Source organism: Herpailurus yagouaroundi, unplaced genomic scaffold, assembly GCF_014898765.1.
Source record: "Herpailurus yagouaroundi ecotype Mexico unplaced genomic scaffold, PumYag 140, whole genome shotgun sequence".
In the NCBI taxonomy this organism is placed as follows: domain Eukaryota; kingdom Metazoa; phylum Chordata; class Mammalia; order Carnivora; family Felidae; genus Herpailurus; species Herpailurus yagouaroundi.
In genome coordinates, this window is record NW_024412395.1 from 13,339,485 (window position 1) to 13,365,120 (window position 25,636).

Here is a 25,636-nt window from a genome sequence, read left to right on the forward strand (position 1 = left end):
CCCCAAAACATGGAATCAGTCATATTCAAGGAGCATACCAATTTTTTAGCGAATAATACATTGGAAAACAAAATCATAAGAACAGGTAAGTACTGGTGTTAAGGAAAATTGTTGGGTTTGTTATTGGACTTCTTTCACTGAACACGTGGGAAATGGTATTTATTTTTGTTAATTTATTTTCATTGGTATTTCTAATTTAACATATTACAATGCTAACTTGTTGTCAGATGAAGTTTTATTAGTTACTAATATTTTTTATGAGACTGAAAAGCAACAGTGAGTGTTGCAGATAGAATTAGTAAACTGATTTTGGGTTTCTTTTTGTAGTTTTGTATTGCCTACTGGGTAAATATATTCCAAAGCCAAGAGCCATTAGTCATTACCAGAAGAAATATAAACATTTGTTTCTTGAATCATACCTCTGTGAAGGAGACAAGTCATGTTGGGGGGTGTGGTAATAGGATAATGTAACTGGATTACAGTGACATGAACCCAAGAGTAATGACAGAATTGAATAAGGGATAGGACTCTGGCTCCAAAGGTGATACATGTTAGATAGATAGATAGATAGATAGATAGATAGATAGATAGATAGATAATAGATGACACATTACTTGCTCTTAGCGTAATAGGATGTGATTAACATTCAGATCACTAGATTGAATAAAACATATTGTCCTCTCCAATATAGGTGGGCTTCATCCAAAGACTGAAAGCTTGCCTAGAATAAAAGAGATGACTAAGAACAAATTTTCTCTCTCTGTCTTTGGGATGAACATTGGTTTTCTGTCTTCAAACTCGGACTTGGACAGAAATTACACCATCATTTCTTTTGGGTCATCATTTCTTTTCTTTTCAGCTTTCCAGTCACAGATCTTAAGACTTTTCAGCTTCCATAATCATATCATCCAACCCCTTATAATAAATTTATACGTATATAATAGAATAATATATAGCAACATGATACAAAATATATATAATAATTGTGCATAATAAATTAATACAAATAATGTGAATAGCAATATATATCTCAAAGGATACTGTTTGTCTGGATAACCCTAACAGAGACTGCAATGCTTATTACGTAAAACTGAAAAGTCAGGAAGTAAAAATTGAGTCATTTAGTAGTATGAAATAAAAACAAGAAGAAAAAGCTAAGATAGTTGTAAGTGATTGTGCCAGAGGAGGGAGAATTAAGATAGGAAGTGAATGAGGCAGGGGACTATGGTTTTCAATATAAATCTTCATAAATCATTTGGTATTTTAAACTACTAACAAGTATTTCTATGAAAATGAAACAAATAAAAATACTACTGACCCCAGCATAAAGGATATTGGGGAAATTGAGATAGAACACTTTATGACTCTAGGTAAAGGAAGGAAAGCTTTGGATATTTCTTAGAACCCACAATAAGAGATGGGGCCTCTTTGAAACCAGAGAAGAAGACCATACAGAAAAATTTTTTAAAAAGCTAAAATGAGAAACTCTGACAACAAGCTGTGAAAAATATAACAACAGACTACCTTCATTGAGTACAGAACATGTAAGAGGCACTTTCAAACTATGTTGCATGAATTAACTAATTTAATATTAACAATTTTATGTGGTAGGTGTTATCATTATCCTAAATTTACAGAGGGAATAAAATGCACACAAAAACTAAGAAGCTTCTCTGAGTTCACCCAGCAAAAAGTGATTAAAGGCATTTATATTTGAATCAAAAGACAATTCATTCCATTTTCAGTCCCTATGCTCCACTGCCACTTAAGGAATTGATGTATATGATACAGAACAAAATGAAGGAATCTGGAGTAGGAAGAAGAGTGTAAATAATGATGTGGAAGGAAGAAAGTATAACTGACAAGAGTAGACACAAAGAAGTCTTGAGACAACGTGGTTCCCTACCTAGCAATGATGCTGCTTCACTGTGTACCTTAGAGAGGCCACCTCTGACTCAGGCTCTCCATCTAAAATTGAAAAATTTTTCTAGATTAGCTCTAATGACTTCTTTTTAAAAAAATTAATTTAAATTCCAGTTAGTTAACATACAGTGAAATAGTAGTTTCGGATGTACAATTTAGTGATTAAACTCTTACAGAACCTGGCGCTCATTACAAGTGCCTTCCTTAATCTTCATCACTTATTTAACTCATCCCCCTACCCACTTCCCCTCTGGTAGGTTACAAACTAGGTTACAAACTAGGTAACCATTAGTTTGTTCTCTATAATTAAGAATCCTCTAATTAAAACAAAACAAACAACAACAACAAAGAAAAACATAGAGACACAATTTTACTGGATAGATCACTTAAGCTATGGAAGTACTATCTCAAACTCACTATCCTTTTATTTCCATGGAGCAGAGAAGTTTCAAAACTACAGATTTCTCTGGCATCCTTTATGGAATATTTCTCATTTTCATCTTAAGTGGGAAAACTTAAGGCTACCTTCTCCATTCATTTTTCTCATTGTTCCACTCATGTCCTTATCCCATGTTTATTTTTCTCGTTAATCAAGTTTCTTATCACTCAATGTCATAAACTGTGTGCAATAAAAAACAATGTGATATCTCTCATAACCATAGCATTAAATTAATATTTCTCATCCCTGCATGCTCATTAGAACTGCAGAGTTAAAGACAAAACAAAACAAACAACAACAAAACACGTGTCTGATCCTCATGAAAAAGAGTCTGAATTAATTGGCAACTAACATGGTTTTAAAAGTCAGAGACTCTAATATGAAGCCAGTTTTTGGAAACACTGCAGTAGATAAATTTAGCATATGCAGACAAGCCATGAACTAAAGACTTACAAGTAAACCTTGGCAAACAGATCATTATTTATCATTCCATATGCTTTCTGTATGAAAATCACTAGGTGGTTAAGCACTTTTGTATAGAAAATGATTCTGATTAACTCAAATTAAAAAGGGGCAACATTACTCAAAGGATGTAGTATGGCTCAAATAAAGTATAACTAAGCAATGCAAAGGACAGGACTCAAAGCATCTTCTGGGACCAAGGTAGCAGAACTGATGTGCTTTTCAGGTCCCCCTCTTTGGGATAAACCAGCTTCAATAATTTTGTTATTCTTACACCTGCTCAAGATTCAAATACCCAAAGGAAGCGTGGATCATATTCCCCATTAAAAGAAGAGGCTAGAGTCAAGACAGCACAATGAGCAAAGGGTAGTTCTCCAAAAGGAAATCAGGATTTCATTACCCCTGATGAGGAGATAGATGATGGACAGTCAAAACCAGTAGATATCCAATCAGATTACATTTCCTTATATACAACCCCTTACTACCAATACTGCTTTTAAAACCAGCCACTACATCTGCACTGACAGTGCAGAGCCTGCTTGGGGTTCTCTCTCACCCTCTCTCTCTGCTTCTCCCCTGATTGTGCATGTGCTTGTTCTCTCTCTCTCTCTCTCTCTCTCTCAAAATAAATAAATAAACCTAAAAAAAATAAAAACAGCCAATATATGAAAGTTTAAACTTACACGTCATTAGACAATGATTATACCCATTAACAAAAGCTTTCTTGCATTAAAGCATTCCCTTCATGAAAAATCTCAGTTCCATTAAAGTATGATTCTATTAATAAATATGACTCACAACATGTTTCAGTTGTCCATCAGTTTTATAGAAAAGGATATATAACTCTAGTGCTTGGGACCTTTAGCACCCTTTGTTTTCTTAATGTTTATTTATTTTTGAGAGTTACAGAGCATGAGCAGGAGAGGGACAGAGAGAGGGAGACAGAATCTGAAGCAGTCTTCAGGCTCTGAGCTGTCAGCACAGAGCTCAATGTGAGCCTTGAACTCACAAACCATGAGATCATGACCTGAGCCTAAGGCAGACGCCTAACCGACTGAGCCACCCAGGCGCCCCACGCACCTTTTTTTATCTTCAATAGTATTTTTTAAATTTGTTGAATACAATTGGGTGGACACTTAAGTAGCCAATGAGCGATGAGACTGTTATCCAGAAGAGTTGATAGGGCATAAAAGAAACTTATGCTAGCTAAGGAGAGGTCTAGAGCTCTCATCTCCTCAGTGCTTACTACTGGTAATAGAGGTCCTTTTGGAAATGCATTATTTCAAAATTGTATACTTGTCTCCCCTATGTTTCCTTCAAAGCAGTTTCTTAGCACTGCTGCGAACACTTTGTATATTTTTAACTTTCCATTTCTAACACATTTAAGAATATTTTAAAATACGTTGGATGCAAAAGTTGTATGGACATGTCCTTCACATAACAGCTTCCACAGTCTTCTATATATAAATGCTATGGTTTCTTGTTAAATTATTATAGAATTTAAGTATGTTTGCATGCAGTATTTCATAAAAGATGTATTAGAAGGTTTAGGGTAATATTTATTAAGAGAGAAACAGATTATAGTCATCTTCCAGAAAGACAAAAAGCTTGAATTAATCTTCCAAGAAAACATAGATCTCAGATCAAATGAGAAGTATTTTAGTAAATCAGGCTAAAATGGCTTTTTCTAACAGCACAGTGTCCATGTGGGAGATAAATGTATTATTTACTCAAAAGAAGAGTTACTACAAAAATGGCTTTTCCCAAAAGATTTACTTCTTTGATCTGGCTAGATCAAATGAAGAAAAAAAGGAGTGCAAAGGTGTAGAGCTATAGCCAAGATATTCTCAAAGGGCTTTCTCAAATACCTAATTTGACCATCATCATGAATCTTAAAAGTAAGTAGAGGAATAGTGATATTTGATAAACAAGAAATGACAGCTAGAGAGGACCTTCTCTTTCATACTGGTTAGTTTGTATTAATCTATCCACTGATCAGAGGTGCTTGATAAGATATAAAAGCGTATCCTGAGAGCTTACAAGACTGTGAAGCACGCTTAGAACAAATCCAAGAAAAAAATGTTAATTCAGAGAAATATAACTGAGAAGCTGTTTCTCTGGGGGATTTTTTTTTTTTAATTGAGTAAAGGAAGTTAAATGCCTGAGAAATACGCTAGAGATATTGACAGCCTTGTAGGGCTTGGATGACAAATGTACATTGTATTCTTGAAAGGTACCCTCTAGAATTAAGGATTAATTAGAAGTAATTCAGTCCTCAGTGACTGCATAGCAATTTTAAATCATTTGGAACCTTTGAATTGGATTGTTTTAGGTTACTAGTATCTCCAGGTATCTTGCAAGAGAAAGAGTAAATTCTCTTTTCTACAAAGAATTGCTACAAATAATTTTTTAACTACATCCTTAATACACAATGCAAAAAAATAAAATAAAATAAAAATAACAGGACACAGAGAGGAAATAAAATGTGAAAGAAAACCAGCAGAAACAAATTAAAATGAAGGAATAAAAAGGGATTCCAGAAAATAGTTACTATGAAAACATAATCAACAAATTATGACATTTACATATAAGGAACATTACACTCAAAAATTAGGGTATACTTTTTCTTCATATCAAGCACACATAGAACATTTACAATAAATGACTAGAGAGAGGTTTTGTTGAGAGTCCCCCACACCATCACCAGGTTTAATAATTCACTATGAGGACTCACAGGACTCAGGACTCAATTGTCATGACTATGATTTATTACAGCAAAAGAATACTATTATGGGCTAAACTATGTTCTCCCACCCCCAAATTCATATATTGAGGTCCTACACCCCTATACCTCACTCTATGACTGTACATGGAGATAGGGTCTTGAAAGGTGATTAAGTTACAAGGAGCCCATTAGAATGAATCTTAATCGCTGTTATCTTTACAGGAAGAGGAAGTCTGTACACACAGAAAGAGACAGAAAGCAGGTGCATAGTGGGACAACCACATAAATGGCAGCCGGTGGGTAGCTATCTGCAATCCGAGGAGAGAGGCCTCAGGAGAAACCAACTGTGTCAATATATTGATCTTGGACTTTTAGAATCCAAAACTGTGAGAAAATAGATTTTTGTGGCTTAAGCCACCCTGTATGTGGTATTTTGTTATGGCAGCTCTGAAAAAACAAACTCATATATAAGAAAGTTAGTAAAGGGAAAAGGCATATACAATAAAGTACCAAGGAAACCAGGCACAAGCTTCCAAGGGCCCTCTCCCTGTGGAGTCACACAGGCCACGTGATTTCTCCAGCACCAAGTGAGGACCACATGTATAAAATGTCACTGGTCCCATTAGAGACTCAGTGGCCAAGGGTTTTACTGGGAGTTTGTCAGCTAGGGACTCTCTGGCTATCCCATATCAAAGTTCCAGACTCCCAGAAGGAAAGCAGGTGTCCACCATAAACCATATTGTTTGTGCAAACAATGTAGGTACAGTGAACCACTCTTATCAGCCAGGAATCCCCCTGAATCTAAGTGAACAGATCCCAGCCCAGGGCTAATTTTGCAAGTACGCTCTTCCAAGGATAGTTTCAGTTCTGCTATTTTCAACTCTTCTGCACAGTCTACTGCTTGCCCTCTGCCCAAGGCATAGTCACAGCAAAATTATGATCAAGAAGCTGACCAAACTGCAGTGTTATCTTGGTTATAACTTTTAGGGGTCATGGATTTATTTATTCAGTTACAACAAATCCCATTTACCATGAAAGTCTATCTTAAAAAGCCAGTGGCTTCCTCCTAAAGTTTGTGCATTTACCTTTTGTACCCAGCCCATGGCATCAATTTGGGCACAGAAGAACCCTGGCCAGTAAATTGGAGTTGACCTGAATGCCTTCCAGAGCTGAGGCAACGTCAAGATAGTCAAGATTTGCATGAAGATGTTCAGTCCACTTAGTTCAGTTCAGTCCTTGGTTTCAAAAGGACAGCCTGGATCTGTCAGTTCCAAATAGTTTTGCTTGTCCCTGACACTAGTTCGTCCTCTTCACAAATGTGGATGGCAACTGGAGGTGCTCTGTGTGGAAAGCACGAGGGTCAACCCCTGCTGTCTCCTAGACATGTGTGATCATGGGCTCAGCAATGAGATTGATTCAAAAGGCTCGGAGCAGCTTGGAAGATCAACACTGGGGATGTTTCTCTCTTCTCTGTGGGAGGAAGGCTAAGCTTCTGGAACAGTTTTGAAAAAAAAAAAAAAGATTATTAATCCCTTCTCCATTCCCTTTGCCTGCCCAGGTATCAGGGTTTTGCCTTTTCTGTGTTGTTTTATCTAAGTGTATCTCATCCAACAATTGTGCCTTTCCAATCTTTACTTTATCTCCTACCCTCACCCGTACGATTCATCTAGAAACGTTGTATGCAAGAAGGTCCAAGCACTTTTCTCAGAAAAAAAAAAAAAAACAGAACAAAACAACACTTTATACAACTTAATCAGAAAGGCACATCACATTTAGAAATTAAGTCAAAGTTCTGAATTTTCAAACATTTTAAAAATGAGTTTACACAACCTCCCATCCCTTTTATTCTGATCATTTACTGGGTGAACCACCTACCAAAAACTCAAAGCTTTCTGAAGATAGCTGTATTTAAAAATAAAATTGCTTTACTGGGGCACCTGGGTAGCTCAGTCGGTTAAGCGTCTGACTCTTGGTTTCAGCTTAGGTTATGATCTCATGGTTCGTGGGTTTGAGCCCTGCATCAGGCTCTGCACTGATGGCATGGAGCCTGCTTGGGGTTCTCTCTCTCTCCTTTTCTCTGCCCCTTCCCTGCTCTCTCTCCCTCTCTCTCTCAAAATGAATAACTAAACATTTAAAAAAAATAATAAAATTTCCTTACTGAGGTGTGTGCATGAGGAGAAAGATGCGGGAATTGGACTCAAGCTACCAGTTCATTGCTGCAAACCACAACTAATCAGAAAGGCCAAACACAACTAATCAACAGCAATGAGACATCCTCCAGTGGGTCAGGAGTCTCATCTGTCAGGAGTGGGTGGAGGGTTCACAAGCCCCATGATGTGTCCTCCTTCCAACTTGCAACTTTTGGCAGAGATCACAGTTTGGGAATGCAATCAGTCTCAGCAATATGAAGTTGACCAGGAGCTTAATTTCAGATAGTTCTATCAGAGAATAAGCCCTTTTCTGTGGACATTTGTATGTGACACAGATGGTCCAGTCAGCATCAAGGATATTTTCATAGCTTATGGCCCCACACAGGGGGATCCTCAATCTGTAGCAGTCTTGGAATCTGAGTTCTGCTCATTAAGCCTATGGTGGCCTTCAGTTCAGTATAATCCATGCTGAGACCAAAACAGCCCATAACAAGAAATATTAGGTTTCAGCCTGGAGTAAGGTTCAGGCAATTAGTATCTGAATTCATATTTTTTTTAAAAAGCCACTGGCTTTTCTTCAGCAGCAGCAAAGGCAAGATTGTATAGAGGCAGACAGCTGGGTTCCAAGTCTAGGCGACAAGCAAGGATTTCCTGAGCCTCTTTTGTCTTGTCAGTGTTAGAGTCCAAATTGATCTACTAAAAACTATGCACATTAAGCTCGAAAATTATCTGCCTCTAAGGGTCAGATATCTGATTTCAGAGGAGCTCATTAGCAACTAAAAACTGTTTTCACAACATCAAAAGTGTATCTCTATTTGGAGACTGACTCTCTGTTCATGTATCTCCCTTTATTCAGAGACTCTAAAAATGGGCAAAATTCAGAGCCAAAAACATCAGTTTATAAAGACATGTTTTAAATTCTTAAAGAATTTAACTTGCAAAAAAACCACCACTGACAAAAATCAAGGAATCAGTGTCCCACTAGCACCTTACTTTGTAGCAAGCATCCCCAAATTGTGATTATCTCTTTAGAATTTATGAAATTACAAGTATTTACTGCAATTTTTATTATATATGCAGATACAATAACTGCAAAATACAAAGGCAGTTAAAATCTCCTTTTTATGCTGTTGCAAATTTATTAAAACTTCTCTCAGTAAATTCCACATTTACAGGTTTAAGATTATAATTGCCAGGAGAAATCCAGCTGGGATGCAAGACAGGGGCAGGGGCCCTGCTGCACTGCAAGCAGTTAGGCTGAAGAAATGACAAGAGTGTTCCTTATATCCCCACTTTGGCTCACCTAAAGCTTTGCTCCAGCTCTAGGAACTGTGTGAACCTTTTTTATCCCACTTGAAGGAGAGAAAATACACATTTTAACACATCTGGCTCATCCAATGCTCATGTTCATGAATGTTTCTCCTTGTCAAGGGAGAAGAGCTAAAACAATGAAAGACACTATCCAGGCTACACTGTTTCTCCTTCCCATTTTAGCTAGGATGGCAAGAAACAGCTAGAGAATACAGCAAGCCAATCTCTTAAAGTGGATCCATCATCTTCACATCCACATGCAACTTTAACCTTTTGCAACAGACAAAAGTTCAGCTGCTGCTTTATACCATGGATGACCTCAGACACCCAGAAAGTGAGGGCTCATCTTTCTCTGCTTTTCAAACATTCCTTTTGCAAACAATGTTATCACCATGTTTCATTGTGTCAGGGTCAGACTAGCACATCCCAATTCCGACACCAACTCTGTCAGGGGAGGACACACAAGAATCAGCGCTTACACACACACACACACACACACACACACACACACACACACACACATATATATAAATAAAATTGTTCAATTATATAGATAATATAATATATATAGATATGTATTATCATCTGTGCATGTGTGTATGTATATATATATTTATATAAATCTATCTATCTATAAATATAAATATAAATATAAATATAAACACACCATTGGTCAAAGTAAAACATCAGTACAGCCCCATCAGGGTGGCTAAAACAGAAAACACTAAAACTACCAACATTTGGTGAGAATGTGGAGCAAATAGATACCTTAATCACTGTTCTTGTGAGTGTAAGTTGGTACAACAAAACTATAAATAATCTATGCCATGAATGGAATTCATGAAATTGTAGGTAAATGCAGAGCTGAGATGGCAGAGATGGCACAAAGGGAGGCTTTGGGGGTACTATCAATGTTCTCTTTATGAGAACATGCAGATTAAATAGATAATTGCTTTTTGGCATTTTTTTGAGCAGTATATTTTAGTTTTTGTATATTTTTATGAAAGTGTGTGCTATTTCACATTACAATGGGTTTAAGAGAAAAATGGAAATGTTGCTCAGTAAATAAAATAAATTATTTAAGAACATCCACATGTTTCTATTTTAGAAGCCAACCTTGTTGAGTGTCTTGAACACACTGTACAACAAAGCTTATAGTATGTTGGTTCTTCATAACGTGGCCACATGTCCCTGTGATGTCACTGAAGCTAACAGTACTGAATTCACATAAAATTAATATTCAGACATTGTCCATAATCTAAATTTACTACACATTTTAAGGCATTATTCCTAATCCTAGAACCCATAATCTAAAAATATTTTCAATTTTCAAGATATCCAAGTTAGATTTCATATTCTTTCATTTATTTAGTCATGTCTTCACAAAATATTTTCAAGCACATGGACATTTTGAGGACTTCCATATTATGTTGGAAGGGATTTGGAACTCCTTGCAAAATATAACAATGCCATGTATACATACTTATATACACGTATGTAGCTATATCTATATATACTTACATATACTTATTAACTACATATTTACATATATATATATACATATATACATATATATATGACAAACTGAAAATAACAATGAGGTCAACATCTCTCTAGATATGAAATAAAATGTAAATAAATACATAGCCTTGAGTGGGGGTTAAAATGATTTAAAAAACAAAACAAAACTGGAATCCTGGATGAGAAACTGGCAGAGAAGTCTTGGTATTCATTTCCTATGTAATTTTATTTCATTTATTTATTTTTTAACTGTTTATTTATTTATTTATTTTTTGAGAGAGATCAAGCATGAGTGGTGGAGGGGCAGAGAGAGAGTGAGAACAGAGGATCCAAAGCAGGCTCTGTGAGGAGAGCAGAGAGCCCGATGTGGGGCTTGAACTCACGAACAGTGAAATCATGACCTCAGCCGAAGTAGGACACTTAACTGACTGAGCCACCCAGGTGCCCCAACTTTCTATGTAATTTTAGAGGAGACAGTCACATGCACTGGGGCCCTGAGCACAGACTGAATTTCTCAGCCCATGTATAAAGACTAAAAACAATGACATACTGCTATTAGGGCTGTAAGCATAATGAAAAATGAAGCTCACAATGATAGAAGAAACAGAGAGAACCATGTATCCTGATCCAGACAAGTTATTCACTAACTTGGGAATTTATTTATTTTCCTTTAAGAAAATAGTCCTTAAATGTCAATATGAAACCTTATTGTCAAGAGGATCCTCACTACACTAATTGAAGGCATCCAGAAAACCACTAGGTACAGTGAGGTGCATTTGGGACAATGAGAAAGAATTATCTGGAGAAAGACAAAGTACACATTGTAGGCCGTGGCAAAAATAATGAACGGAACAGAAAAACAAAACAAAACAAAACAAAAAAAACACTTAGAATTTTAAGAGGCCGATATTCCATTTGCCTGAGATGTACTGAGCAGAAGGTAAAGTGACTGAAAAAGAAGTTAGAGGCGTAGGTAGGGCCACTAAGTCATGTATACTTTTGACTGTCATTTCAAAGCATTTGAGTTTTATATAAACCACAATGGGAAATCATTGGAAGACTGTAAGTAGTAGAGCATCTTAATATGATTTGTTTTAAACTTATTATTCTGACTTCTCTAAGGACAAAAGATCTGATGGGAGAAGCATGAAAGAGAAATGTCAATAATGAGGCTATTTCAGCAGTTAAGGCAAAAAATAATGATGACTTGAAATTGGCTAGTCCTCTAAAAATGGAAAGTAGACAGATTTTGAGAGGGAAAAGTGGCACTGATTGATATTATATATAAAAAGAGAAAAAATGAAAAGGATGACCGGACAATTTTGTTTGGAGAAACTGTAAGGAGAGCTTTAAGTTGGAAATCATTAGCATATACATGTTATATATTGCTGCTGGAATAGATGAGATTACCTATAAAGAATATTTAGCAATGAATGGATAAATATAGTTAACATTTATTGACTATTAGCTGGATTCCAGGAAGGTGCTAAGCACTTTACATGACTTATCTTATTTAATCTTTCCAAGAACTCTGAGAAATAGGTAATGTTATTATACTCCATTTAAAGAACAAAAATCATGATTTTGAAGGGTTATGTAATTATTCCATGGCTACACAGTTAGTAAATGGTGGAGGCTATTTTTAAATCCACACAGTCTGAATCTAGAACCTGTAAACTTAATGGCTATTATTACTGTCTTGGGAAAAAGAAGCACGCCTTGAATCAAGCCTAGAAGAGGTAAGTTTAAAAAGCAAGCAGTGGGGGAGCAGTCTACAAAAGAGACTGGAGAAAAAGAAAGTGTCCTTTTATTAGTAACATAAAGGGAACTAAGAAGGGAGTATGTTCCAAGATGAAAGATCTGGTCACTTTTGAATATTTCTGAGACAAAACCACAAATAACAACTAAATTTTACATTCACTAAAGTTATCGTTAATCTTAAGTACAGTTTTACTAGAGTGTTGAGTGCATGACTTAAGCTGGAGGTCTATGTGGCATCAAAGGGAAAAAAATAGAATATGATACCCTGAGAATGACTGAGGAGAGAGTGGAGAGATGAGAAAATGAGAGAAGAAAGAGAGAAATCCATGATATAGGAATGGGAAGAGAAGAAATTAAAAGAAAAGCCTGGATAGGTAAAGAAAAAAAAAGCGTTGTCCTCTCATGACAGAAGTTGTCCCGTGTGACCAATCTACCTCCAGGTGGTTGGTTGATTGTGCTGAGAAATAGTGTCAGGGGCTTGTCATTGGTCTTGGCTTTTGGCAAGTTAAGTGCTCAGCAATGAAAGTTACCAGATTATTTCCTGAGTCACTTAGTTACATGAAACTCCCTATGAGGACATAGATGTGGTTGAGATAAAGAAACCAAAGGGAAAGGAGTAGGTAGAGGTCATGGGCATCTGGGCCACTGGGTCATGTAACTTACTTATGACTTTAGAATTTGTTTGAACCATTTTATATACTGCTTTCACTTGATGATTATGTACTGCTGTGATCAACCAAATATAGTTTAGTCTATTACAGAACATCTAGATAATGATGGTAATTTGATGGCCAGTGGTTGAGCATTCAGCCTCTATCAGGGACCACAAAAAACCAGAAACTAAGTGAAGCAGTTAAATGTCAACAATAAGAGAGCTTTATTCTAAAACTTAAAAAGATTGTGCTACATTCACCTATAAGTGTCTATCAGGGTTTTATACAGCATTTTGTATCTGCCACACATACTACACCGCCATTGGATCTATTTAGCCACATAGGCTAAGCATTAGAGCAGTCTACAAAGCATTCTGGACCTGTTCCAGAACCTGTCCTTTTCTGAGCCTGATATAGTTCATTTGGGCTGCTATAATAAAAATACCAGAGACTGATGGCTTGTAAACAATGGAAACTAATTTCTCACAGTTCGGGAGGCCACAAGTCCAAGATCACGGTGCCAGCATGCCCGGGTTCTGGCGAAGGCCCTCTTTTGGGTTGTAGACTGCTGACTTCTTATTGTGACCTCACATGGTAAAGGGGGCTAAGAAGCTCTATGGGGTCTTTCATAAAGACACCAATCCCATTCATGAGGGTTCCACCGTCACGACCTAACCATCTATCAAAAGGGCTCATTTTTAATACTATCACATTGGACAGTAGGATTTCAACATATGAATTTTGAGAAGATACAAATATTCAGAAACCCACTCAAAGCTGGAAGTCTTTGGGGTCGTGGTAAATAATATACCCCCTCTGAAGAGTTCCACCAGACAACATGTTTCTTACTTGTGGAATTGTCAGATGAAGAAACTTATCCTTCACCTTGGAAGGGATAACTCAACCTGCCCCAGATCACAGAAGAGGCAGATCTTTGAATTCTTATAGGATTTATTCCCCGCCCTCTTCCATGTATGTGCTGGACCAAAATGTCTAGTAGTGAACCTCTTGTTCACTAATTCCATTCAGCATCATGTCCCCACTGTAATAGATCAGGGTGATATACTGTGTAATGAGTTGGTGACAAAGGCAGGAAAGTTGATTTTGACATGATTGGGATGATTGGAATGCATTGTAGACCTCCCAGCAGACAGCAAACTGCTTTTGATGGTCTTTATTTTTTTTAACTGTTTATTGATTTATTTTGAGAGAGACAGAACACAAGCCAGGAAAGGAGGGGCAGAGAGTGAGGTAGAATTCCAAGGAGGCTCCAATGCTGTCAGCACAGAGCCAGATGCAGGGCTCAAACTCCCAAACGGTGAGATCATGACCTTAGTCGAAATCACTAGTCAGCTGCTTAACTGACTGAGTCACCAGGGTACCCCTTGATGGTCTTTATTAATCAGTAGAGAGAAAACAGCATTTGCCAGACCCATAGCTACCTACTGGAGAGTAGGGAATGTGAAAAGTTGCTTCCAAATGTAGTGCAATAAAACTAAACTTTTACTATACTAATGAATTCAAACAGAACAGAAATGGCTTTTTTTTCACTGTGTGTTGCACTAGCTTTTGGCAATTTTGAATAAATGGGGTTGACTCACTATTTGGGGAGGGTTTCTCAGCCACGTCTGGTTCCTGGGCTAGGATGACTGGATGGCTGGGTTTAGCTTTGACTGAGTACCTGCCTGTATGAAGTCTGGGTTTCCTCATAGCACAATCAGAATTTTATTCAGATTCAGAACGATCAGAATTTTAACATGGTGACTCAGAATTCTAAAAGCAATGTTTTTTGTGTGTGTGTGAGGAAGGCAAAAGCGACATGAGTTCATTTGATTGAGACTTTGGGTGTCACAGTCCCACTTCTTTCGCATTCCATTTGCTAAAAACAAGCCATACATTGTACTATTTACCTGGTGAGGTTTAAAAAGTGAACCCAGAATTTAGTATCTTAAAAAAAAAGATTTGTTACCTCAGTTTCTGTGCATCAAGAATTTGGGTGACTCTGCCTCAAGATAGTTCACATATCTGTAATCAAAGTATCAGCCAGAGCTGCTATCTCATCCAAAGTCTTGACTAAGGGAGGATTTACTTCCAAGATCACTTATATGGTTGACAGCAGGATTCAGTTCCTTACTGCTATTGACCGGAGGGTCGCACTTCGTCCTTGGCTGTTGGCCAGAAATCTCCCTCCATTGGTTGCCATATGTCCCCTCCATTGGGCAACACACACACCAGCTGTGTGTTCATTAGAATAAGAGAGAGAGAAAGCAAGACAGGCCAGGAGGAGAAAAGACAGTTTTCTTGAGAGCCAATCTCAGAAGGGACATTCCAACATTTTTGCCATATTTTATTCATTAGAAGAAAGTCATTAACGGGTACCTGGGTGGTTCAGTTAGTTAAGCATCTGACTTTGGCTTAGGTCATGATCTCATGAGTCATGAGTTCGAGCCCCACATCAGGCTGTGTGCCGTGACTGCAGAACCTGCTTTGGATCCTCTGTCCCCCCTCTCTCTGTCCCTCCCATGTCCTCTCTCTCTCTCTCAAAAAAAAAAAAAAAACATTAAAGAATTTTAAATAAATTAAAAAAAAGGAAGTCATTAAGCCAGCCTAAAATGAAGGGAAGGGGATTCTACAGGGTGTGAATACCATAGCAGGTGTGTGTGTGGGGGTGCTTATTGGGATATATCTTAGAGGATGCCTTCTACAATCCACCCTCTGACCCCCCAATAATTTATATCCCTTCCATATTAAGTATACATTTATGTGTTCTCAAGTTCCCGAAAAATTGTATCACATTATGTCACCAGCTTAAAGTCCAGAATCTCACTATCTGACTTGTATGGAGATATGATGAAGCTCCTCAGATACAGTGCCATAAGTTCAAGACCTCAAGTAAAATTCTTTTCATTCTGTTGCTTTATAAAATTAGAGACAAATTTTGTCACACAAGCACTCATACAGTAGTGGGACAGGCATAGGATAATCCATAGATATTCCAATTCAAAAATTGAAGATATAAGAAGCAAAAAGTAGTCACTGATAAAAATTTTGAAATTCAGCCAAGGCAAATGTTGGCAACTATCTGATTAGGTCTCAAGGCCTGAGAGTAATTCTCCATGGCTCTCTTCTTCTCTGTCTGCGCTTTCTGTTGTGCCTTTTGATTCATACCTCATTTTTCATTAAAGGTAGTACATGTTTGTGGCTAAATAGTATTCTCAGACTGTTTTTTTTTTTGCCTGTAGGATTTTAAAGGTCCAAACAAGCCTTGTCATTTTGTCCCATTTCTGTCCCATGCCACCACGATGTTAGTGTTTTGCTGATATACTTCGCTCAAAAACTTCCTGTGGATACCATTCGAGTTTACGAGACAGAAGTAAAATAACACAAATTTCATTGTCATAAAACTTTCTCTAATTTTGCCTCCTATAGAGGCAGCTGAGGGACAAGTCCCTTTAACTTCTTTATTGGCCAGCTAGGGGTACCATAACAAAATACCACAGAGGAGGTTGCTTAAACAACACAGATTTATTTTCCCATAGTTCTGGAGGCTGGAAGTCCAAGATAAAGGTGTCAGCAAGTTTGGTTTCTCTTGAAGCCTCTCTCTTTGGCTTGCAGACAGCCATCTTGCCTGTGTCCTCACATGGTCTTTTGTCTATGTACATGTGTAACCATGTGTCCTATTCTCCTCTTCTGGTAAGGACACCAGTTATATTGGATCAGGACCCACCCTGTGGCCTCATTTAAACTTGGCCACCTCTTTAAAGGCCTTATCTCCGCAAATAGCCACATTCTGATATACTGGGGGTTAGAACTTCAAGACAGGAGTTTTGAAGGGGACACTATACAGCCCATAACAGCTTCCTATAGACAGATTAGTTTTGTTTGAGAGGACTTATGAGGTGTACCCCATTCTTACACTTTTCCAAGGGCATTTCTGTGATTAAATTTTACTCTGAAGTATCACCCCTGATACATCTGTAGTTTAGGCAGTTTTTCCTTCATCATTAGGTAATATTTTTTTTTTTCTGGCTGTGACCTGGGTTTGAACTTTGCTTAAAAGTTATTTCTTAATTTTAGCATCTTTTGTCATCTAGAAAGATGGAGAATTTTCTAAACCGTCAAGTCCTGGGGCCTCTTTATTTAACTATCCTTCCCTCAATTTATGTCTCTCCTGTCTCATTTTACCATAAGCAGTGAGAAAAAGCTAGGCAGCATCTTCAACATTTTTCTACGAAGTATCCATTTTTCTTTGTGTTCTCCACAATGACTTCAGATGAGAATGTTGCTAACCTTTCAGCCATAAAGTTATAAGGATCATCCTTCCTCCAGTTTCTAATAATCGGCTCAGCACTTCCTTTTCATCTTTAACTGGCTGTATACTCTAAGTCCGATGTCAATTTATTCACTGCAATATAGACCTTTTCTAACATGCTCCTCAAAATCCTTGTAGCCGCCATCACTGAACCAGTTCTAAGCCATTCTCTCCATTTAAAAAATCATTGTGGCCTAACTGGCTGGAGTGGTAGAGAAGTGAGGTCAGGGCTGGAAGAGCAGCTGGAAACTTGCACGTTATATTATGAAAGCAAGAGGGCCACATAAAGGGCTGGATCCCCAGATTTGGATATAACATCTGCCTGTGTCCATGGATGATTCCTAACTGTACATGCATGGGGAAGATTCCTGGTAGCCTAGTGAAAAAGCAGACAGAAAACAGCAAGACTAACCTTTAGAGAAAATACTGCAGTGGGTGAGATGTGTGTTCATTTTTCACCATGTAATTCCTGAGTCTATGAACAACTCAGGCAATAGAAAACTCAAGCGATATCAGCTTAGAGACCAGACCTTGGAACTGCCAGAACAGATGGAAATTTAGAAGGGAGGACTTGGAAATAAGGAAGCCACAAAGAAGATGAGTTTCTAAGAGTGAATATCAACCGCCCAAATCCTTGACTAACCACTAAACTATGCAAGTTTAGGGGAGATCCACAGTGGGGCAAGCAAGAGGGTGGGATGGGGGACGGCAGGAAGCAGTAGCTAGAAGTTCAAGGAAATGAGCAAGATTGTTAGCTGCTGAAAAATGCAGGAAACAATGAGTTTGCTATTTGAGTGCAGGTAAGTTAAATTACTGCCAGAAGAAAATTCCTCAGAAGGTGACAATTTAAATCAAATAACTATTCTGTATTATATATCATCCACAAATTATATCATTTTCAACAAAAAATTGTCATACTTATCAAAAAAATTAAAAGAAAAATTTGCAGCTTGGAGGCTGGCAGGGTAGAGATGGAATGATACAAAAGGTGATGAGAAAGTTTGTGGAAGGTGATTGAATTGTTGACTATCATGATTATGGTAGTAGCTAGGTGGGTGTAAAATTTGTCAAAACTCATCAAAATGTGGGGCGCCTGGGTGGAGCAGTCGGTTAAGCGTCCGACTTCAGCCAGGTCACGATCTCGCGGTCCATGAGTTCGAGCCCCACATCAGGCTCTGGGCTGATGGCTCAGAGCCTGGAGCTTGTTTCCGATTCTGTGTCTCCCTCTCTCTCTGCCCCTCCCCCGTTCATGCTCTGTCTCTCTCTGTCCCAAAAATAAAATAAATGTTGAAAAAAAATTAAAAAAAAAACTCATCAAAATGTATACATAATATGAGTGCAGAAACTATACTTAAAGGACACTGATAAAGGCAAACCAAAAAACAAATAAACAAAAAATAAGTATTAAGAGTAGAAAGTTTTCCCCAAGTTCTACAGATAAGCAAACAAGATCCATTGAAGAAGTAGAAGAGGGAAGTGGTGGTTGGACTTCATTATAATTCATTAACATATACACCTTAACACTTCATCTGTTTTAATTTGTAATGCTCTGAGTATCTGACACTTGGAAACAAAAGCTGATGTTTTCTTATCCTCTCACTTTCTCCATCCTCTGTATGGAAACATTTCCATTTCCTTCCATTCAACTCTGATTTCTTTGATGACTTTTTTTTAATAATTGCTTTTGCATTCTTTAGAACAATGCATGGGCATAGTAATGGCTTGATAAATGTACTTGTGTTGTTTTGCTTGCTTGCATATTGAAAGAATTACGAATGAATAACTAAAGACAACAACTGCTTTCCTTCTGCTTGGGATGTGCTCCCCTCAGTAACACCACAGTGACTCTTTCCATCATTTAGGTATTTTTCTTTTCTTTTCTGTTTTACTTACTTACTTATTTACTTATTATTTTTTTTAATTTTTTTAAATTTTTTTTTCAACGTTTATTTATTTTTGGGACAGAGAGAGACAGAGCATGAACGGGGGAGGGGCAGAGAGAGAGGGAGACACAGAATCAGAAACAGGCTCCAGGCTCTGAGCCATCAGCCCAGAGCCTGATGCGGGGCTCGAACTCACGGACCGCGAGATCGTGACCTGGCTGAAGTCGGACGCTTAACCGACTGCGCCACCCAGGCGCCCCAACTTATTTATTATTTTTTAGAGAGATAGAGAATGCACATGGGAAAGAAGGACAGAGGGAGAGAGAGGGAGAGAGAGAGAGGGAGGGAGGGAGGGAGGGAGAGAGAGAGAGAGAGAGAGAGAGAGAGAGAGAGAGAGAGAGAATTGTAAGCAGGCTCCACACTCGGCACAGAGCTTGATACGGAGCTCAGTCCCACAACCCTAGGATCATGACCTGAGCTGAAATCAAGTCTGGCACTCAACAGCTTGAGCCACCCAGGCGCTCCCCATCATTTAGGTCTTAACACAAATGTAACTTCATCAGAGAGGACTTTTTCTACTCAGTCTTCTTAAGACAGCTCTCCAGTCACTCTTTACAATACCTCTATATTCTGCGTTCTTAATGCTTAGTAGTTTTTACTCTGAATTTTTCTTTTTCTGTCTGGATTTGTTTATAGGTTGTTTCTTCCATTAAAATGTATGCTCTCTGAGGGAAGGGCCTCTTATTTATTCACAACAGCATATCTAGTACCTAGTATAGTATGTGACATATAATAGGTCTCTACATAGTCTGTTTGAGGTGCAGAAGTTGGTCCAGCTTTCCTAAAAGCATACTTTTCTCTTTACCATTCTCTTATTGCCATGCATGTTTACCTTTATACGGTTGAAGAGACTTGGCTTTCTGTCACTCCACAAAATGATGAAATGTAGCTGGGATCAGAGCCTCTCATGGAACCAATGACACATGTTACGTAATTGTTCACCGAGGGGTCTCTACCATTAACTGCGTGAACCTTGCTGTTTGTACATTGTTTAAGCAAATGCACTGAGTGTAACGCCTGACTTTTTGTTGTTGTTCTTTTTCCTTTTGCAGCACATGGTCCTTAAGGGAAGCTAATCTAATTATTCAAGTCAAAATAATTCTTTAAAAAAGTTTTTTTTTTTTACATTTATTTATTTTTGAGAGGCAGAGAGACAGAGCACAAGTGGGGAGGGGCAGAGAGAGAGAAGGAGACAGAATCCAAAGCAGGTTCCAGGCTCTGAGCTGTCAGCACAGAGCCTGATGTGGGGTTCGAACTCACAAACTGTGAGATTATGACCTGAGCCAAAGTTGGACGCTCAACCAACTGAGCCACCCAAGCGCCCCAAGGCAAAATAATTCCTTACAATAAATGAAAACCAAAGTTCTCCCTCCTCCATTGTTCCAAAATATCAGCTTAGCGTTTTAAGCAAATATCTTTAATTGCTGCTGATCAATAAAATATGATTTCTCTGAATATTTTCTGAGCATCTTGGCATCTTTTTTTTTTTAATCTTATGTATTTATTTTGAGTGGGAGAGAGAGAAAGCTTATGCACATGTGTGAGTTGGGGAGGAGCAGAAAGACAGGGAGAGAGAATCCCAAGCAGGCCCTGCACACTGTCAGCATGGAGTCCAATGTGGGACTTGAACCCACAAACTGTGAGATCACGACCTGAGCTGAAACCAAGAGTCAGATGCTTAACCAACTGAGACACCCAGGTGCCCCCTTAGTATCATTAAATCAGGATTATTTCTCTGCTTGATTTCAACAGGTCAGAAGTACTTTTTCTCATATATAACACAGGTTTTATATGAAATCCCATCTGCTATGGCCTGATTATTTGTATTCCCCTAAAATCCATATGTTGAAGATTTAATTCCCAGTGTGATGGTACTTTGAGGCTGGGCCTTTGTGAAGTGACTGGGTCATGAGGATGAAGCCTTCATGAATGGGGTTAGTGCCCTTATCAAAGAGGCCAGAAAGCTGCCTTGCCCCTTCACCATGTGAGGTTACAGCAAAAAGAGGCCTCACCAGAAAGCTAATCTTCCAGCACTTTGATCTTGGATGTCCCAGTATCCAGAACTGTGAGAAATAAATGTTTGTTGTTTATGAGCCAGGCAGTCAATGGTATTTCTATATAGCAGCCAGGAAGGTCTACAACATTCTCTCTACCATATATATTCTTAATTATTTTGAACTTACAACTATTCTTCCTTAGTCTGACAGCTCTTACTCTACTCTGTACATTTTCATATTTGGTTTTATCCTGTTCTGTGTTAGTCTGTAACCTTTGTCTCCACAAATTTCAAAATAAAAGAGAGAATACTAATGAATTTCTCTTGAATCCTACACAGCAACTAGCACAATTAGTCATGGATACATCGCTAATGGATACATGTGTTTTTTAATGCAAAATTGCTACAACATTAATTCGTTCCAGGGGTACAATATAACAATTGGATATGTATATATTGTGAAATTATCATCACGGTAAGTCTAGTTAATACCCATCACCATACATAGTTATAAATTATCTTTTTCTTGTGACTGTGAACTTTTAAGATCTACCATCTGCAACTTTCATATGCAACACTGTATTATTAACTATAGTCGCCATGCTGTACATTACAGCCCATGACTTATTTTATAACTGAAGTTTTGTATCCTTTGACCCTCTTCATCTATGTCAACCCTGCAACCCTCACCCATCTTGAAACTTCCATCTTAAGCAAACACCAGTCTGTTCTCTGTATCTATGAGCTTTTTGTTTGTTTGTTCCTTTGTTTCGTTTTGTGTATATTCCACATATAAATGAGATCATACAATATTTGTCTTTGTCTGGCTTATTTCACTTAGCATAATGTCCTCAAGGTCTATTCATGTTGTTACAAATGGTAAGATTTCCTTCCTTTTTATGGATAATAGTATTATTCCATTGTATATGTATACCATACTGTCTTTATCCATTCATCCATTAATGGACATTTAGGTTGTTTTCATATCTTTCCTATTGTAAATTATGCTACATGAAATAAGGGGGTGCATATATCTTTTCAATATATATATTTTTAAATTTTTAATGTTTATTTTTGAGAGAGAGAGAGACAGAGTGCGCTCCAGTGGGTAAGCAGCAGAGAGAGATGGAGACACAGAATCCGAAGCAGGCTCCAGGCTCTGTGCTGTCAACACAGAGCCCAACAGGGGCTCAAACTCACGAACTGTGAGATCATGAACTGAGCCAGTCAGATACTTAACCAACTGAGCCACACAGGCGCCCCTGCATATATGTTTTCAAATTAGTACTTTTGTTTTCTTCAGATAAAAACACAGTAGTGGAATTGCTGGATCAATGTAGTTTTTATTTTTTGAGGAACCTCCATACTGTTTTCCATGGTGGCTGCACCAATTTACATTCCCACCAACTGTGCACAAGGGTTCCCTTTTCTGCGCATCCTCACCAAACACTTGTTATTTCTTGTCTTTTTGATAGTAGCCCCTCTAGTGGGTGTGAGGTAATATCTCATTGTGGTTTTGATTTGCATTTTCCTGATAATTAGTGATGCTGACCATCTTTGTATGTGCCTGTTGGCCACCTGTATGTCTTCTTTGGAAAAATAACTATTCAGATATTCTTCCCATTTCTAAATCAGATTTTTGTCCTATAGAGTTGTATGAGTTCTTTATTTATTTTAGTAGGATTCCCTTATCAGATATATGTTTTGCAAATATTTTCTACTGTTCAGTAGGTTGCCTTTTCATTTCTTTGTTTTCTTTGTTGTGCGGAAGCTTGTTTATTTTTACTTTTGAAGTCAGACCCCAAAAATTATAGATAAAGCCAATGTCAAGGAAGTTACTGCCTATGTTTTCTTCTGTGAGTTTTATAATTTCAGGTATTATATTCAAGTCTTTAATCCACTTTGAATTAATTTTTGTGTATAGTTTAAGATAGTGGTCCAGTTTTCATTCATTTGCATGTGGCTGTCCAGTTTTCCCAACACGCTTTATTGAAAAGACTCTTTCCCCATTGTGTATTCTTGTCTCCTTTGTCATAAATTATTTGATCATATATTTGGGGATGTAGTTCTGAGCTCTCTATTCTGTTCTACTGACCTATGTGTCTGTTTTTATGCCAATACCATACTGTTTTGATTACTATGGCTTTTTAGTATAGTTTGAAATTAGGCAATGTGATTCCTCTAGCTCTTTCTCCTTACTCAAGAGTACCTTGGCTATTTGGGGTCTTTTGTGATTCCACACAGATTTTAGAATTGTTTGTTCGCAGTGTGGAGGTTCCTCAAAAAATTAAAAAATAGAGCTACCCTATGACCCAGCAATAGCACTGCTAGGAATTTACCCAAGGGATACAGGAGTGCTGATGTATAGGGGCCCATGTACCCCAATGTTTATAGCAGCACTTTCAACAATAGCCAAATTATGGAAAGAGACTAAATGTCCATCAGCTAATGAATGGATTAAGAAGATGTGGTTTATATATTCAATGAAATACTACCGGGCAATGAGAAACAATGAAATCATGCCATTCGCAGCAACATGGATGGAACTGGAAGATATTATGTGGAGGGAAATAAATCAGTCAAGAAGGACAGATATCATATGTCTCACTCATAAGTGGATCTTGAGAAACTTAACAGAAGACCATGGGGGGAAGGAAAGGGGAAAAAATAGTTACAAACAGAGAGGGAGGGAGGCAAACCACAAGAGACTCTTATATACAGAGGACAAACTGAGGGAGTTGGGGAGGTGGGGGAGAAGGGAAAATGGGAGATGGGCATTGAGGAGGGCACTTGTTGGGATGAGCACTGGGTGTTGGTATGTAAGCCAATTTGACAATATTATATTCATAAAAAAAGAACTGTTTGCTCTGTTTCTGTGAAAAATGCCATTGGAATTTTGATAGGGATTGCACTGTATCTGTAGATTTCCTTGGGTGGTATAGGCATTCTGACAATAGTAATTATTCAGTCATCGAGCACAGAGTATCTTTTCATTTATTTGTGTCTTTTTCATTTTCTCTCATTAATGTCATGATTCTCACTGTACAGGCTTTCACCTTCTTGGTTAAATTTATTCTTAGGTACTTTCATTTTTGATAAACTTGTAAATAGGATTGTTTTATTTTCTTTTTCTGAGAGTTTATTATAGTTCTGATATAGTTTTGATAGTTCTGATCATTCTGTTTCTGATAGTTTTGGATGTATGCTTATTGATTGATTGATTATGACTTTTTTAGAACTTTCATTCTGTCACTGTGATGGAGGAAAAGTTCACAAAATGTTTTCAGTCCGGGAACGTGAACATTTTAGTTGTTAATATGTATTTGGTTGTTTCCTAAAATGTCAGCGCAGGTTTGAAAATCTCTGCTGAGTATATGTGTGTCACAACATATTATATTCATGCCTTGTGATTAGAGAAGGTCAAAATCTATGGTAACCGCATGCTAATAACTCCAGGACCTCACTTCACTCAGACTGGATGTTCTCCTCCTCAGCAGCAAGCCATCTCACACACCTGAGTAGCGAGAATGATCTGGATGCAAAAATTGCTCAACGCTTGGCTTTGTAGGGTTGATTCAATTGATTACCATATGTGGGTGATTAATTCATGAGTTTTTAAATATATGCTCACTTTCTTCCAGGCTCTGTGCCAAATATTTGGTTAGGAGTTTTTCTCATGAAACGTGATTTTTTTATGGTGTCCCTTGTGCTGGGAATATACTCCCTCAAATATTTCTCTAACTTATCCTTACCTTCTACACTCAACACTCAGCCCAAGAGTCCCTTTATCACTATAACCTTTCTGATCCTTTGGTCTGAATTATATGTTTTCTATTTTCTCCTCTTCTCTGTCCCGTTCTTCCTGTGATTATGCTAATATATATTTGCCACATTAACTTGTCTATTTTCCTTCATAAAAGTGAAAACTAAATTAAGTATTAACTGAGGAAGAAGGATAATTGGTAAATTGCATTTTTGCTCTGAACCAATTGGAAGGTGAAAGAAATAGGTAAGCTTCTATGTATTGCTCTTTGGCTCAATTCTACCCACTTGCTATGTAGCCATCATGAATCAAGGGGGAAAAATAAATTAAATGGGTTTTTTTCAGGCAATATTTTAAAAGTGGATTTTTTTTTCAGGCAACATTTTAAAAGCTGTTATTTGTTGCTTGGTGCAAATATTACCTTCATGTTGGTGTTTCAACTACTGCTTATTGTGATTCTTGCCACTTTTTGGGGTTTGATATGTACACAAACATCACAGAAATGAGATCTACTGAGATATTTTGGGAATTAGATTCTTCTCATTTTTTTCTAGCCTCAACATGTTGGGGCTAGAAATATTCAAGAATGCGTAAGTCTCATGTTAATTGAGAATGAGATGAGCATCTAGGAGGCTATTTAACAGATGAGGAAATGTAGGCTGACAGGCTGGGGACCT